Genomic DNA, 15268 nt, shown 5'->3' with positions numbered 1-15268 from the left:
GTCTCCCTTCTGAGCTCCTTACAAGGTTTGTTAAAGTCCTTAGGCCTGGGTCCTTCGTAACTTCAAAAGTAGAGAAAATAAACATAGGTAGAAGTCCATCTGATCATGAGAAAATGAACCACCATTGTTGACTGGGCAAGTCTTCATAAAAAATTCTCCTTAATCCCTTTTACTATGTGATTTCATAAACAGAATACCTCAGTATAAACATTAAGACACTATTACTGGTGTTTATATTTAACATAATGTCTAACTAGCATGAATATATCTCAGAAAATAAAGTTACATTTTGGGGTTTAAAATTACCACATATATATATATACACACTTATGTTCTGGAAAATTATAATTCTTCAAGAAAGAGGTGTTCTATCTAATACTAAAAATCCATCTTCAAATGAGAGCCCAATATGTACCATTTGCTTTCAGGAAACTTTTCAGGAAAAGGAGTGAAATAGACACTTAGCTTTGGTGACTAGCAGAGATGGAAAAAAACCATCTTGCCCAAGGCAAATTTGACTTCTGTTTGTCATTTATTCATCATGTTTTCCTTTTTATTCTTATTGGTCTTAGTGGATTTCCTCACTTTAGATTCAGAATTAGCTTCATCTGGAACTTAGAGAGACTACTTATATACGTACATGTATAGATAAATATGTGTGTGTGCACGCACGTGTGTTAAAAACACCTAAAACTGCTTCCACTGCATCTGTGTAAACCGGAAGAAGTGCAGCTTAAGCAGTTTAGTTCTTGCATTCATTTCAATAGAACAGATCAAGAATTTGTATCAGGAGGGTAACTATAATTTAGTATGTTTTTTAAGTAACAGGCTATGCTTCATGTTCCCAAAATTCTTCCTAATTATAATTAGTGAGGACTACAGTGAAAAGAGTTTGCATAATTTTCCAAAAACTTGCTCACTGCCTAGAAAAAAACTGAAAGTGATGTTAAGAAAGTGCTATAGAGCAAAATACAACCAGAAAGAAAATTTGAAATGTGATTGTGGCAATTGCATTTCAAACTCCTGTGTGGATAAAACTACAGATTAGAATATAAGAAAAAAAAAACATACACAACTTGAGGCTAAATTATGGTTTTAACATTAATACATCACTGAAATGATTGAAGTTTCAGAGGCACAAAACTGATTATGTCTTGCAGTTAGTTCCCTACACTTGCCATCCACATCTCTCACTTTAGCACTAAAATAGAACCGAGGGACATGTTATTTCTCATGGTCCCATTCTCTCAGTGTACCACCAAAGCACTCTCTTCTCTTATGGAGTAAGAGACATCAGAGCTATCATCTTCAGCAACAGAATATGTCCTCTTATGGCACTGTGAAGGCCATAACCTCAGCCCCAAACACAGATTTCAACAGGCTCTGCTGAAATCTTTGTAACGCAGCCATCCTTGCCAACCGTACAAGTGTTCATTCTGTAAAAATAGCTTCCCTGACATTTGATATAATGTAATGGATACAGAGTAGAGTGTTTTAAACAGTGGTTAAACACAGATCATTATCTTCAAAATACATACTATACTGAAGAATGCCTGTGAGCCAACAACAGAATTCAGATGCTGTGATCATACTGCAATGAATACACCATAGTGGGAAATGCAGCTGTCCACATCTCAATATCTGACAGACAAATAAATGTCCAACCAAAATGGATTTTGCAGCTTTGATCTCAAGGTGAGTACCTATTTAAAATCAGGGTATTCATGAATAAAAGAGGAGGAATAGTTAAAATAGCTGACAATGCAGTCACCTGATTATTTCATGCAAAAGTCACAGGAAAATAATGTTTAAAAAACTACATAACCTAGCGCCAAAAATTAATACGTCTTCAAAAAGCGTTTAATTTGTCATTCTAGCAATTCGAGCAGTACCCCGTTTGGTTCCTTTATTTGAGATACAGAGTGACTTTTAAACATTCTTTGCTAAATTAGTATTTTCAATGAACACAACAGGTTATTGCCACATGACACGATGACTACACTATATGGACTCTCCTTTGGGACATTTCTTTTACTTGTTGGACAGGTAGTATTTCTTCATATCTGCTGTATCCTTACTGAGGTCAAAAGAAAAGCACTCCAGACAAAGGAGGCCAGACTGTCTTGGTTTGGTCAACATGATCTTAGAAAAAAAAAGTACTAAATAAAATTAAATATGAAGCATAAATTACTTTCTTTTAGCCCTAATAGGTATTTATTATAAGCTACAGTAACTTTTACAACAAATTCAGGAAAAGAAATGTTACATAAATTAATCAACTGTGAATGCATGTATAAATGCATATTTTTGAAATGCTATGGCAAGTAGTATTTTTAGGGGATGCACTGGAGACACAGAGGTACAATACTTAATCTATACTCCAACGACCCATAAGGAAAAGTTTTGACCCCCATTTCCTTCTCTCTTCAGTGTGAAAAGGGAGCCATTGATTTCTGCCAACTGACAAGCAGTCAAGTATATAAAATAAGTAGCAGACCAACCCATACAGTAATTCCTGTTAATTCTCTCCCCAGGGTTTGTTCTGTAAGGGAAACATTGATTTGAACATGTTTAGGTGGATTTTCCAAAATGATACCTTTTTAAGAACCTTTTCCTTCCCGGAATACTTGGAATAAGATACCAGAAACAAAAAACACATGTAACTTCAACAAAAAAATCAAACCTCTTGTGTTTCCCAGGAACAATTCTACCCACTGATATTCTGTGGGGTTTTTGTTTGCTTGCTTCATATCATTTATGCTAAATTCATTCGGTAAAATTGCTTAGTCTGGGTTTGTTGATAAGGAGATTGATTAAGTGCAATGAAAACCTAATTTGGTTTTGTCATTTAACAGCAATAGGTCTCTACTTTTTCCCCTCTGCAATGGTTTAACCCCAGCCAGCAACTAAGCACCACACAGACACTCACTCACTCACTCTCCCCACAGCAGAATGGAGGAGAGAATCGGAAAAGTGAGAAAACTCATGAGATAAAGACAGTTTAATAGGTAAAGCAAAAGCCGCGCACACAAACAAAGCAAAACAAGGAATTAATTCACTCCTTCCCATCGGCAGGCAGGTGTTCAGCCATCTCCAGGAAAGCAGGGCTCCATCACACGTAATGGTTACTTAGGAAGACAAACGCCATCACTCCAAATGTCCCCCCCTTCCTCCTTCTTCCCCCAGCTTTATATGCTGAGCATGACGTCATATGGTGTGGAATATCCCCTTGGTCAGTTGGGATCAGCTGTCCCAGCTGTGTCCCCTCCCAACTTCTTGTGCACCCCCAGCCTACTTGCTGGTGGGGTGGTGTGAGAAGCAGAAAAGGCCTTGACTCTGTGCAAGCACTGCTCAGCCATAGCTAAAACATCCCCGTGTTATCAACACTGTTTTCAACACAAATCCAAAACATAGCCCAATACTAACTACTATGTAGAAAATTAACTCTATCCCAGCCAAAACCAGCAAAAAAACCCCCAACCAACCAACCAACCAACCAACAAAACCCTTTTTTGATAAAGAGGATAGGAAAAAACACAAGGGAAAAATGAGAACTGTGAAGCTGTCATCATCGTTTAAGAAGGGAATGCTGAAGTCCAGACCTCAGCTCTGTTGCTAAACACGAATAGCACAACCCAAAGGGATAAGAGGTCCTTTCTAAAATTAAGTTGAAGGAGTTCTGCCCTCTCATCTTCTTCTTTCTAGATTCCCTAGTATTAATCAGATTATGGATTGCACATTTGGAACTTCTGCTGCCCTCAGTGTAAATGCACAGTAGATGAAGTGACCTGGCCATTTCAGCAGTCTCTCCCCTCTGCTCTCCCTGCCACATACCAGCTGCAATATTCTTCTCAGTTTAAGAATAAAAGATGTAGTCTCTGCTGACTGGCTATTGCTAATGATTTGTTCATCCTTGGAAGCTCTGTAAAGAGAATGACTAAAGTAAATAAATGAAATCGTGCTAGTCCTCAGGTGGGTTTTGTGGAAGAATCAAGATATCCATATTAATTAACTTTGCATATGTCTCTTATAAACTGTTTTGGAATATACATTTTTCATTAATGAGATTTTCCCCATCCCTCCCTGAAGAATCGGGAACCCTTCCCTCAGTTATAATAAAATCAATGTCCTGTATCTGTTCTGCAGACAGTTTACTAAGATCTTTTTTCCAGTAGTTAAATTTTGGTCATTGCAAGAGTGAAATGCGTTGAAGGTTGGGTTTTTTTTGCTTGTTTGTTTGGGGTTTTCTATGGTAAGGGCGTGGTAGGAAGAGGGAAGAGAAGGGAGTAATTAATCATGCAAACATAATTTTATGAATATAATGTATTTAAAAAAATGTTTAATTTTTCTCAAATCTTTCTCACTATGTTATTTCTCCTTCTCCCCTAAAAGAGTGAAGCTGAGGTTCGGAGTCTGTAAAAGCCCTTTCTCTAGATCCTGAACAATCAATATACTGATTTCTCACCTTTTTCCATGTGTAACTTTATATATTTTTGATGTAAAAAGAAATAACTTTGCTAATTGTGGTCATTTTCAATGCTACCCTCCTTCACTGTACAGAAAGAGGAAAAAGAGGGCAAAAAAGGCATCAACTCTTTTCAAATATCAGTGTTATTTATTTATTTTGAGTGGTCTTTATAACTCATATAATTGTATTTTACTACTTTTTTTTTTCCTTCTGAAAAGATATATTTAGAGGATTTTTACCCCAAAATTAATAAAAATAAAACTATATCAAAATCAGTGTTGTTCCAAATTTGCTCTAAAAACAGAATGCAAGACCAATCACCTTTCACTACATATCAGTTTATAATACAGCTCTTTTTAAAAATGTAAGAATTGAAGACCACCAACAAAAAATAATCAATGCTTGAGACTTGCAGATAGTGATACTAAGAGGTGGTTTTTCATCTTAGAAGTCCTGGTACTTTAAACTTCAAGTGTATAAACTAGTAACCAAGCAATATGTTTAGGTGACCATTACTCTGTGACCATGTCAAATGTTTTTAATTAACTAGTTGGGCAAGCTTATCTTAAGCCTGCTGACAAAGATGCATGATGTCAAAGAGCTCTCTTCCTTTGCCACTTCTAGTAGGCAGAGTCAGAATTAGTAAAATCAATGGTAAAGGAAGAAGAAAATGAAACCCTTTCCTCTACAGCAGAGATCAATCTGTTTATGGTGGAATTAGGTGGTAATGTTAGAATGGACATTTTAAAAAAATGCTAACAATGAATACTCCAAGCAGTGATAAATAAAAGGTTGTTGATAGCAACGTTTATAATCCCACACTATACTCAAATATATTTTTCTTTTTAATCAATAGTTTAGTCAAATAAAAATCAGATAAAGCTGAGAAAAATGCAAAATCCCACTTGAAAGTCATGGAAGTTCTGCATTCACACATGTGACTGAACTGAAAGACACTAGCATCCCTGTTACAGAAATCCTGTGGTCTCTCCAAAATATTGTGCTTCCCTACATCAGTGATATCCTGTGTGAAGTTCAGAAATAGCTTTATTTACTTTGGCATCTTGAAGATGAAGGAGAAAAGTAGGTACTCCCGGCTACTTGCACCCATTGCATGCTTATCATCAATGTAAATTAAAGAGGACATACATTAACAAACGAGAAACTAGGAGACATTATCAGGAAGCATACATTAACCCTGTCCTACTATACTGTCGTGGTTTAACCTCAGTCGGCAACGCAGCTGCTCACTCACTCCCCCCCACCCGGTAGGATGGGGGAGAGAATTGGAAGAGCACAAGTGAGAAAAACTCGTGGGTTGAGACAAAAACAGTTTAATAATTGAAATAAAATGATAATAATAACAATATGATAATAATAAGACACAAAGCAAGTGATGCACAATAGAATTGCTCACCACCCGCCGACTGATGCCCAGCCAGTCCCTGAGCAGCGGTCCCCCCTGGCCAGCTTTCCCCAGTTTATGTACTGAGCATGACGTCACATGGTATGGAATGTCCCTTGGGCCAGTTTGGCTGTGCCCCCTCCCAGCTTCTTGTGCCCCTCCAGCCTTCTCAGTGGGTAGAGCATGGGAAGCTGAAAAGTCCTTGGCTAGTGTAAGCACTACTTAGTAACAACTAAAACATCAGTGTGTTATCAACATTACTCTCATCCTAAATCCAAAACACAGCACTGTGCCAGCTACTAGGAAGGAAATTAACTCTATCCCTGCTGAAACCAGGACATATACTTGCTTCTATTGTATCTCCTTTGTCATACAATTTACACCTACTCTGACACCAAAAGCCTATAGAGAAGTTGCGTTGTTCTACACTGGCCACCATTTTGCCTCCCTAGTATAAGATACTAATTTCTAGGCTAAGAAGGTGTTTAGGTCAGTGTCATATGCTGAGTGAGTGCCCTGAAGAAAGGTTAGAAACTCTAACTTGTCTCCTCAGGCTGCCTCTGGGTTTGAGTGCTGACCTCTCCAGGGTAGCGGGTCAGCATGGTGGTGGGGGAGCCGTGTGGTGGGGTGGGCACCCAGCGCACACCAACCCCACTTAACAACATTGGCTGCATCAGCTGAGAGCACACCAGGGCACACCGACAGTCGAAGCTGAACCTGTCTCTCTCCCCCTCTCCTGAGACTGGGCCTGAAACAAAAGAAAAAGCAAAGAAAGGAAAAGAGAAGGGGGAGTGGAAGGGGGAGGGCAGGCAAGCTCTGTTTTAATCACTCCAATGCGGTAACTAGCTCAGCCCCAGGCTCCCCTTACATGCACAAAAGAAAAGCAATCCCATTCAGAAGGAGACCGTGAGTTATTGATCTCATGCTGAACATTATGTTCGGTTCAGCAGCACTGTCAGCTCCCTCACACGGAAAGCTTATGTTTCCCACCAACTCTGTTGAATGATACTCAGTTTTTTGAAAATGAAGTGTTGGGGGCTAGGGGTCAAGGGCAGAGACATCTCAGCTTTCATCCTGGGACTTCAGGACACATTCTGGGTCATGATGAAGGGTAAGCCTGCCGGGCATTAATCGTACAAGTTCTGTGGATCTTGTTCACCAGAGGAGCAGGCAATTCATGGTTGTTTCACTTTCTAATTCAGACATTAGAAAATGAGCCACAAAGCCGTCATTTGTTAATGTACATAGATTTATTTTACCCATTCAAATTAATGAACAAAGTTTTTTGCTAACACACTTTATAGTTCATTTATTTAGCTTAGTATCCTCATTTGCAGAAATATGCAGAGATTCGTTTTTAATAAATTAAGAGATTAAAGTCAAAACTTAAATTAAAAATTTATTTCTTATAACCTGTTTCACTCTTAAAAGTACTTACAGCCTTCCCTTTACATGTACTATTAATTATGCATGACACTACCCCATGTATAGACACTCTGTAGTCTATATAACTACTTGACAGAAAGCAACAGGGATTTTTTAGTTAGTTATTGTTAGCATAATCCAAACCCAAAACATTCAGTCCATATCAAGTCCATATTAAGTTCTTGCTTAAAAACTAAAGAAATGTAATATTTGGTCATTGTGCCTTTACGAGAGTTCCACACGCCTGAAGTCTAATTGTGGCATGAGGATAATTTCTCATAAATTACTCAGTAAGTGTCCAAATGATTTTTTTTTCTTTCACAAATATTCTTCTTCAGAGGTCTTTTATTAAGAGAATAACTGAGTAGGCACCAAAAAGAAGGAAGAGCTGGATAAATATAGACACTTCAGAGGAATAAAATTAATTCACAGAAAAACAAAGAAAAAAACCCAATGAAAGTAGGAGTGCATATTTAACAGGACACCAGAGCTGAGACACTTACGGAAACTTCCTTACAATCTTACTGTCTTTACTTCAATGCAAATTCATTTTGCCTGAGTAATAAGTACTGTGATAGTCATTCTACAATTATGTTCGTATAGTCAGTCACACTCTCCTAAAACAAAACATCAGAAATGAGACATACGATAATTCCATCAACTCAAACCTAAAAATTAACAGTAGAACAATGTGCTGACTAATGTTTGCTGTAAATTTAGTCTTTTATTCTTCTCAAAGGATCCTGAATCATACCAATGTTTTTATTCATTTAGAAAAGAAAATCACTGAACATATTATGCTAACCAATGCAATTTTTGTGTTGATATTGAAGTATTCACTCTTTTCACAGAATACTATTGATTCACCATTCTCTGCATTTGATTGGTCCTCTGAATGTTATTTTTGTCTTTGATTGCGTCACTAAAACTTTTCAAATGGGAAAATGAATTTTGAAAAGTTCTTTCTGACTAAAATACTTCTAGTATGAGTAAGGACATGCATTCTAAATATGAGCATTATGAAATTTTATATACAGACAAACAGGAAAAAAAACAACAAATCACCAAACAGAGCAAATCAAATACCCTGATTTCACTAATGAAAATTATAATGAAGATTTCTAATAATTGATTTTTTTCTTAGCTGGAGATTTCCCTACCATTTCCATCTGATGAATCTAAGATAGATATAGAGAAACATAAACTGTTCATGGTTTGACATGGAAATGCTTTTTCCATATATCAGATGTGAGCTCTTAACCATAGCTCCATTACGTGAATGTAATTACTTGAAGGTAATTATTTCAGGTGAAAACTGAGAATTTTTTTTTTTAGCGCTACCTCTTTCTTCTCACACCAAGTTGTGTTTTCTTCAACCCCTTTTTTCTAGTCTTTGTTCAAATGAAGACATCTAGTTATTTAGGTGAAAGATTCTCCTTTTTCTTCTTACTTGGACCCTCAAGCTCTGATGAGAACAGATAGGTATTAAAACAACATAACCACTGTATTTACATTCACTGCAAATGACTGTCCAAGGATTTTTAAACATTTTATCTCCAGTTCTAGTTAAATACATCTTAAATACCACAAATGCCTATTCTATTTTCTTTTACTAATTTCCTGAGAGGAAGATAGTTCAGGCAGAAGGAAAAAACCAAATCCTATATTGCACTCTGAGTCAGTACTCAATATCCTGTAATCATGCAGAACAAGAGACACAAGCCAGACAGATGGGTGAATTTGTAGTCTACTATATGGATCTGTTAACGTGTCACATATTAGGTTTAAAATTAACTCTTCTTACACAAGAACTGCAATAGCGTTACGTTAACATTGGTAGCACTGGGAGCACTCAAGTAATGTTATGTTAACACTGGTAGTAGGGATAAAATTATTCATTATCTGTTATGAATACAACAAAAGTTACAATGAAAATTTTCTTGCTGATTTTTGGCCAGTGTGCCACAAAATTGAAAAGAAATATTAGATATAAACTTATCTGATTTATCTCTCATTTCTATTCTCGTATCATAACTGTTCGTATGATAATAATTTAGTTGCTGTATCACATATTTCAGTTTACACATTTTTTCAAACTTCCTTCATCTGCAGCTATGGTTCACACATGATTCAACCCACCTAGTCTCTTTATCGTACTGATTATAGTAAATTGTTAAAGAAAGTTTAAGAAAAGTCGTGTGGTCATTAATGTATGCGCAATGTGTAAAAACTTTTCTGGGGAAATGGGTCAAATTCCAGCTAATCTCAGTACAAAATCTAGGCTTTATTTTATAGAAATATTAGTCAACAAGTGCTGGGAAGTCAGAGAAGATTTCAGTTTGTCTAGAATGGTTCCTAACTTCCATACAAAATCAATGAAGAGAAGTCATAGCTACCTTCAGTTTGCATAGAAGTATGCTTCCATTGACATAAAGGAAATCAACAGAAAGTGCTAAAAGCTAATATCCCACCTACCATGCCTAACATTTCCACGTGATTCAATATTTATTGTCTTCTGAGCATCACTGCCTGTCCACAGACTATCTGATGAGGCATGAGATTTCCAGCTAGAGCATGGAACCTTACAATAAAACTGAGAAACTATTGTTGAAACAGATTGTGCAGATGGAAGACTGTTCCTAAAATCAAACTTATAACACATATAAACAGGCAAAAGCTAAAATTCAATCTGAAATGCAGTGTAGTCTAAAAATGAGCCTAAACTGAGTAGGAGAAATTCTTGTCTTAAAAAAACAAACAACATAAATATTAAAAGTAAAGCATGCGAGTCATCAAGATTACACCCTAAACAATGGGATAGAATAATTTTTTGGTAGTTAATTTTGTTTTTCCTCCCCCTTATGATTCTGAGCCTTAACTCTGATCTGAACAAAAAGTCAGGAGGTTTGATTAGCCACTGGCTTTCCCCTTGATCATAATTATGATTCCATTTACAAAATATGCCTTTTTTCTTCTCCCCAATTCATGACTGCAGTTGCTTTTTTACAGTTCCTCACTGCTTTGCTCTGTATTTGAATTTTTCTTTGTATAAAGACAGTCTCTTTGAGTTGCCTCTCAGCTACTACCCCCTTTAACCTCAGACCATGACCTCTTGTTTTGCAGCTAGTTACTATCTCTGCTGCTTGCTGGTATCAATTTGTTTCTGCTTCATTCAGGATCAGTCATCTGGGCTCTTGATCTCTTACCATGCCCTCACTGGCAAACATCTTTCAGTACGCTCTGAAGGGAAGAAAACCCCAAACTTAAATGAAATGAAACTGTAGCAGGCAACAAAAATGTAATGCCAAGCCCTCCACCTCTTTAGAGATGATTTAAGAACAGATAATGTTTATTCACAGATTGTCAGCTAATATATTAATAACAGATCACTGTGGGGTCAAATGACAGAGTTCTTAAATTTCAAGAGACAAATTTCAGCTGAGAGTAAGAGGTGTCAAATATAACCTACCACCATGGCATATCTGCTTGCTGTAGGAATATGGCATAAGCAAGAAATGGAATTTTAAACCTAATCTGTCACTACACTGAAATGGTAGGAAATTCTCTTCTATCAAAGTGAATATATGGGAAGTGCAATAAAACCAGGGAAATGCTTTGAGAAAAGTACAGAATGTATTGAAATGCTTACTTTGGATGATAAAGACCAGAGTAAACTGCAGTTAAAAACTAAAATGACCGTGTTTAAACAAAGAAGAAAATGAATTATTGTAAGATATGGATTTGATATAATTTTAATTATTTGAATAAAACTCTGTTTATTATCTCCCATAGGTGTTTCTTATGATTCATTGGAATGTTATTTGTAGGATGTCAACAGAAAGCTAAATAAGACTTTTTTTTTTTTTTTAATATTCTTGTCATAAGCTTGAATTACACTTACCCAATGAAGTAACAAGACTGACACATTATCTTTTATTTGACTAGTCATTGCTAAGCAACACCTGAATATTGAGTAATAAGCTATAGATTTTTAAGGAAAATAGAATAAATTTGTGAAAGAAAATAATTGTTTGCTGACATAGTTATAAAAAAATTAATTGAAAAAATTATTTACTATGAATATTTGCTCAGTTCCAATAACAGTCCTGCCTTGTCAGAATTCAGCAAGGGGAAATTATGTAGACTAATAGGATTTGACATACCTCATTGAATTCCCAATCCTCCTACTTCTTCCCCAGTCATCAAGGTTAGATTGGATCTTTCTAATCAGAAGACAATATACGCTCTTCAGTCACTGGAATGCTACTTGATATACTTTTTTATTATTATTTTCTGCAGTATTTTAACTGTCACAGAAACAAGAACTGACACATATAAAAATATTTTTATCTCTACCATGCTACAGTCAATGCAATGCACTCATACAGCTGAACAAGTACCACATACCATCTCTAGAGGAACAACAGTATTAGTTCAGTTATATAATATCTTGTTTTAAAATTATGATTAGGTCTTTAATAAGCTTTTTAGAATTTTTAATATGAATCAGATATTTCTAGAAATCTAAGCACAATAAGATTGACATACCCAGTTGTGAGGACTTTTGTACTAGCAATTTTGGTTTCTGAGAACGCAACCTCACAGATAATATTACTAATGTCTCTTATAGAACATTCTATATAATAAACAGTAATCTCCATCCAGTTGTCACTTCTTCCCTGTCTTCCATTCACACATATATCCTCATCTAATGGGCACCTATAATTTATTAATCCACATATTGCAATTCCATGGAATTTCTGGAATCTATTCCTGGGTAGATTTATGGTGGCCATTTTGCCTGGGGGAAGAAGACAGTTTATGTGAATGGAGAGGAGATGTGCTGCATCACTTACAATCAAGCCAAGGGAATAAGCCCTTAACCTTTTTATTTTATTAATATAGATGTAGCAAAAGGCTCCAATCAGGACACTCATACAGATTCCCCTACTCAAGAATAAAATAAAGTTTAACTAAAAACTTTCTCTAATTTTATGTCGTACTGTATAGCAAACCTGAGAAATTGTGACTGGAACTTTTAAATGAACGTGCAAGCTCAGAAGTGTTTGGGGAGCCACCTTTCATCCTACTTGAGGTGCCAAGTTCCTATGTTTCCATATAAAAAGGAGAGCTGATTAGTAACCTGTTTTTAGCTATTGCATAAAATCCCTTTCCTGTAGTTCTCATGCCAAAACACTGAGAGTGCCAGCATAGAAATGAACTTTTGTATAATGACATATAAAAATGTTTCTGAAATCCATATTAATTATTTCCACAACTACCTCTTTGTTCACAAATTTAGTAAATGTATAGTATTAAAAGAAATCAAGCAAATTAGTCATGTCCCTTATGAGTTATATGGCATTCTTTCAAATGGCTCATAATCCTATCTCATATGCTCCATTCAAACGATTCTTCTAACTATTGTATGCTTTTCAGGTCAGTAGTTTTGAATCTGTCATGGATCCTGTCTCAAACTTTTAGAAAAAAACACATTTAGCCACCTCTGTTACTTCATTAGCCTCAGTGAGTTATCAAAAATATCTGCCACTGACTTTTCTATTTCCCCGAACATGCCACAGAACAATTTATCTGAGCCTGGTGCTTTATCATCCTTTAATCATTCTAATTTTGCAAACACTTTATAAGATCTGGGGCTCATAAAACTCTTGTTGTATTTCACTTTCACAGAAAATTTATTCCAGACTTTAGGTTATGGCCTACAGCTGCACTCATAAATATAAAGGCAAAGAATTCATTCATGCTAAATTACCTTCCAGAGATGTGCAAAGTTATTCATACCACTCAGAAGGACACCAAAATTCGTATTTCTGCCAGGTTCCACAAAAATAGAATATACAAGATTGCCAGTTCAAACTTCTTTGCCAATATGTTTTGAAAGCATGGAAAACAGTCAAACTCCACACAGATTGTGGAGAACACGTTCAAACAGCTCTATTAATGATTGACAAACTTTAAAACTCTACTTTATCCAGATGTATAAATTTTAACTGAAGTCTAAATAAAAGTACTATAAATAAACTCAAGGAGTTGTGGGAAAGTTAAAGCAGGAAACATGATGTCCCCATTGTAAGTGCTTATTCTTCATCCTCAGTTTCCAGTCTTTTAGAAAGAATGTTTTCCGCTCTTCATTGGAAATTCCCATACAATCAGTCCCAGAAATCTGTGGACACAAAACCATGCTCCGTAACCATAAAAACCTTCATTAGTTTGAGTCATTTCAAGTAAAAGTGAAGACATCTTCATCAGTTATTGTGTGCCAGTTTTGGGTTTGGTTTTTTTTTTTTTTCTGTATACTCTTCATAACTTTTTAACCTGAAGAAGCAACTATGAATTTATCACCTCCAACTCAGACCTATGGAAAAATTACTTCTTCCTGTTTACAGATAAACACTGTTTCTAGATAAACATGAAACGCTATAATTTGCATTAAGTTCAAAAGTTACAAGTAAAATATATTTTTTAAAAAGAAAATCTAATAGCTTTCAGAAGTGTAATTCAGACCATTTAAATACATACTTAGAACATCCTTTCCTTTGTTTGACCTAAGTATAATGAGAAGTCCAGGAAAGTGTCTGAATAAAATTGAAAAATAAGAATTGTCAACTTGATTTTCATGCAAGCTCTAAGTTGTGAATGAGCAGAAAATAAAAACAAGTCCCAAAATGCAAAGTACATAATAGAAAAAAATAAAAAAAAACCCCTGGCTATTAACAAAAAACAACCCCAGTAACCTAGTGGGAATCCTTCATTGCACAGGTGTTAGTGTCAGCTAGAAAACCAACATATCTGCGTTCATTGGAAATTTGCCTCTAGTAACTAATAGCAATTTACCCCTGCAGGATGAACATATTTTTTTATAACATTCATAATCAATTCTATCCTAATGGGGGACAATTTCTATATACTATTAGTCCTTTGAAATTATTAAAACATAAATAAAGAGCAGAAGAATCTGGGGATTAATGCACGTAACAATAGTGTCCAATTTGAAATTAAAGCATCAAACATCACAGCAAATATTTGGGATATAATCACTGTGTTTATACACTAATGAATACATTGGAAAGGATAAGGTTACACATAACATTAAATAACAGAGCTTAGAGCTTTAGCTTATCATTATTATTTAGGGATCATGTGGTGCAAATACTTTTAAATCCAGTACTGTAATTTGCCATGTCTGAAGGTGAGGGTAAACTTGCTCAGCAGTATAGCCTGCTTATCCCATGCTGTTTCGGTATGTAGTTCCTTATTTCATTCTCTTCACTCAGAGAGCATGAGCAGCAGTAGCAATAAAATTCTGAATGTGTATGCCAATAGAAGGTTTTTATTGCTGTTTCTGTTCTTGTTCCTTGTGATAGCAAGGAAAAAGTGTGTTTGGGGCCAGGGTAAAGTCTTGGTTCTTACCAGGGATCTCTGCTTCTGAAGCGATTCAGCGATTACAGTGCTTTTAGTGAACTTACTTTGATTTGTGTCTGCTTCCCTAACATGAACTCCCATCCTTTTTAACAAGCAGTTGTATAGTAATATCCCCAATACTATGAGCTATCTTCTTTCATGATCCTTAGGCTATCAAGGACTCCCAGGAATACCTGCCTCCATGCTGACTATACACAGCAAGTCCACCTGCTGGAGACCTTCTATCTGCTGATGTTCTGCTACCTGACCCTGCTCTAATTCTCCCATGCCTGAGATCCCTTCAGGTAAAATGGCATGCCTTTCCCCAGATCCATTTTCTTCCTCTGTTTGCAGGTATAGAGCAAAGTACCAATTAAAATTTCTTCATTTTACATGTTTTTAGAGAAATTTCCTGTACAGGACATGAAATAGATTATATATGGCTATATGAGATTCAAAGCTACAGGACTTTCACAGAGGAAAGTTCACCAGTAAAAACAAACACCGAAGACAAAGTGTGTCTTAAAACTTTTAGAGGAGTGAAATTT

The sequence above is a fragment of the Aptenodytes patagonicus genome, chromosome 1 (genome assembly GCF_965638725.1).
Source record: "Aptenodytes patagonicus chromosome 1, bAptPat1.pri.cur, whole genome shotgun sequence".
Taxonomy (NCBI): domain Eukaryota; kingdom Metazoa; phylum Chordata; class Aves; order Sphenisciformes; family Spheniscidae; genus Aptenodytes; species Aptenodytes patagonicus.
This window is presented reverse-complemented; position numbering follows the sequence as displayed.